Source organism: Cynara cardunculus, assembly GCF_001531365.2.
Source record: "Cynara cardunculus var. scolymus isolate 2C chromosome LG 9, CcrdV1, whole genome shotgun sequence".
Classification (NCBI taxonomy): Eukaryota; Viridiplantae; Streptophyta; class Magnoliopsida; order Asterales; family Asteraceae; genus Cynara; species Cynara cardunculus.
In genome coordinates, this window is record NC_037536.1 from 3,888,912 (window position 1) to 3,892,277 (window position 3,366).

The following is a 3,366-nucleotide window of genomic DNA, read 5'->3' on the forward strand; positions in this document are numbered from 1 at the left end:
AGCAGAGTTGGTTTCATTGGAAGTAGACTCACATACCTGATCATCAGAGTTGGAGGCAGATTCTGCATTGGACGTGGCCATTAGACAGATGAGTGCTTTGTCTTCTTCATCGGATAAAGAATCAAGCACTGAGTATTCTTTCTCAACCATCAGGCTTCGCTCTTTAGGATTATACTTGTATTTATTCTTGTAATAGTCAGCATGCTTTACCAGTCGTTCTCTACATTCTTTGGAAAAATGACCGAGTTTTCCGCACCTGAAGCAGCGGAGGTCATTTTTCCTTCCATCCTTGTCCTCTTTCCTCTCGTCTCTTATTTCTTTTCTCTCTTCTCTTCCATCTCTTCTTTCTTCCCTCTGATGAAATTTAGATGGTTTCCTTTCATAGGATGGCTGGTACCTTTCCCTCTTGAATTMTTTTCRWTCATAGGGTTTCTTGATGAACTTTTTCTGGAACTGCTTTGTAATCAAGGCCAGAGATTTGGCAAAGGCTTTAATATCATCATCTGAATCAGAAGTTTCGTCTTCAGATTCTGATTCTACCACCAGTGCTTTCTTTCCTTTCTTCTTATGATCTCTGATGGAGGTCCTTGAAACGTCCTTCTCTTCAGCTGCAAGAGCCAGGGGTCCATCGATGGACACCTTTTTCTTCATGATATCGTTCTCTTGTGCAGCAAGCGTTCTGTATACATCATGGAGTGACCAGCTGTCTAAGTCCTGATTTGCTTGTAAAGACATGGATAGCTGAGTCCATTCATCGCCTAGACTTTTTAGGAATAAAACATAGTTTTCTTCCTTTGTTCTGGAGATATCGTTTCGACGACATTGATTAATCAATGTGTTGAAACGATCTTATGTCTTCTGAATCGGTTCATCAGGAAGAGCCTTGAAGTTGGTGTATTCATTGAGACATTGGGCTCTACGGTTCTTCTTTATTTTTTCCCCTCCTTCCAATTGGCTTGTCAGCTCATCCCATAATTCCTTTGTTGTGAAATATGCATCCAGGGATTGAAAATTTTCTTTGGGAATGGCCATTATGATTAATCGCTTGGCCTTCTTGTCAGTTTCCACACGCTCAATATTGTCTTCATCCCAGTTTTTCTCATCCTTGGGCATGTAATATGCAGGAATTTCTGTTGTGTTATTTGTTCCTGGACTCTTGGGACAAGAGTCTGTGGAACGTAAGGACCCTCCATTACAGATCACAGGAGGTTCATGTCTATTCCTTCCAAGAAATTTACCATTCTAATTCTCCATTGCGGGTACTCTTCTCGTTGAAGAGTTGGAGGCTTGGTGAAGGAGCCAACACAATACGCAGAATTCCAGTTGGCCATTGAAGATTTTAGAAGAGAGAAAATTTACGTTTTTGGTGAAGATATTTTATGAAGAAAGGGAATTGAGAGATTTTGGATGATCATTTGATTGGAAAAACAATAAATTGGCTCTGATACCAATTGTTGATCCCAGATCTCTCAATAACACTAATAATCAAGTTAAGAATAACCAAATTATAGTGTTTTAATGAACAAAATGATGAACACTCAAGAACAATGTATGAGCATTCAAAGAACAATCTTTAGTGCCAATGATTTCAATTTATTCAATATGAAAAACGTAAAAAGCGACCTTGTTTACAATAGGTGAATCTAAATTCTTAATAGGTGAATCTTGTTTGGCAAAAAAAAGTTTGTCTCTTAATGGTTCTAAAACCCTCTAAATGATTTTGTGTCCTGAGCCTCCCTTAACCATTAAGCGCCTTGATTTCATCGTAAACAATTACCAAACAATTATATTTCATTTTACACTATATCATGAAAGCCTCTTACTCATTCTGGCCACTTAATCATTTTGCACCAAACCATTCAGCAACTGCCAAACAACCCATTAGAAGTCTGAACTCTGATTTAATGGGATTGATTTTATACTTCAATGTTATTTCAAGAGTACAAGTCTGAAGAGTCATTCTTCAGAGTTTTATTTTAGAGTTATCTTTAGAGTACAAGTCTGAAGAGTCATTCTTCAGAGTTAGCTCACCCGAACTCTGTAGTCTTCTTTTCCAGACGGAGCACAATGCAGAGCCTCTGCATAGTGCATACAGAGCTTCTGGCTTGCTTATATAGAGCTCTAAAGTATGAAGAGTTTTACTTTAGAGTAATTTCAAGAGTACAAGTCTTGTAATAAATTAGTCTAGACTTTGAAGATAAGTCTTCAAGACTTAGACTTAGTCTTGTAAGCCAGAGCCCCTTTGGTTGGTCTGGCTTCTGGATCGCTTTGCTTCTAGTTGTTTATTTGAACCTTGGAAAAATATTCCAATCCATCATAAAAGAACCAGAGGGACTCTAGTTGATCTTCATGTTTAACCAAAGGGTCTCTGGTTGTAATTGGAACTCAAATTACTTAAGTATTTAACATTTTTTTTTACCCAGAGGCTCAGGATAGACGAACCAGAGACTTTGGTTGACCAGAGGGCCTTTGGTTGGCCTTGCTTTTGGTTGGTGAGTCCACAGGGGCTCTGGTCCTTAAGGACCAGAGGAGCTCTGGTTGGTATTGCTCTGTATGATGTAAACTTTACCATGGGGTCTTTTTCAAAGATATTGGGTATTTGAATAACTCTGAATTCAAGGTCTTCAGACTTCGTCTTCAGATTTGACACAGACGCTCTTTTTAAGTTTAAATTCAATTTACTGATATAGTTTCATTTCTAAATTCAATTTTATTCTAGGGTTAACTTTATTTTATCTAATTATTGATATAGTTTCATATCTAAATTCAAGTTTGTAGAGTCACTCGTCAGAGTTATATTTCAAAGTTATACTTCAGAGTTATTTTAATAGTACAAGTCTGAAGTCATTCTTCAGAGTTTTACTTCAGAGTTATTTCAAGAGTACAAGTCTGAAGTCATTCTTCAGAGTTATACTTTAGGGTTATTTCAAAAATATAAGTCTGAAGTCATTCTTCAGATTTATACTTCAGAGTTATTTCAAGAGTACAAGTCTGAAGATTCATTCTAAAGAGTTAGCCCACCTGAACTTTGAAGTCTGCTTTTTAGACTTAGCTCATCTGAACTCTGGAGTCTGAACTTGAAGTCTTCTTTTTCAAACTTAGAAGTCTAAACTCTAAAGTCTTTTTTTTAGACTTAGAAAAACAAGTCTGAAGTCTTCTTTTACAGACTTAATAGTCTGAACTCTGAAGTCTTCTACAAGTCTGAAGAATACAAGTCTGAAGAGTCATTCATCAGAGTTAGCTCACCTGAATTTTGAAGTCTTCTTTCTTAGAGTTAGCTCACCCGTACTCCAATGTCTGAACTCTGAAGACTTTTTTATTCAGACTTAAAAGTCTGAACTCTGATTTAGCGGGAGTGATTTTATA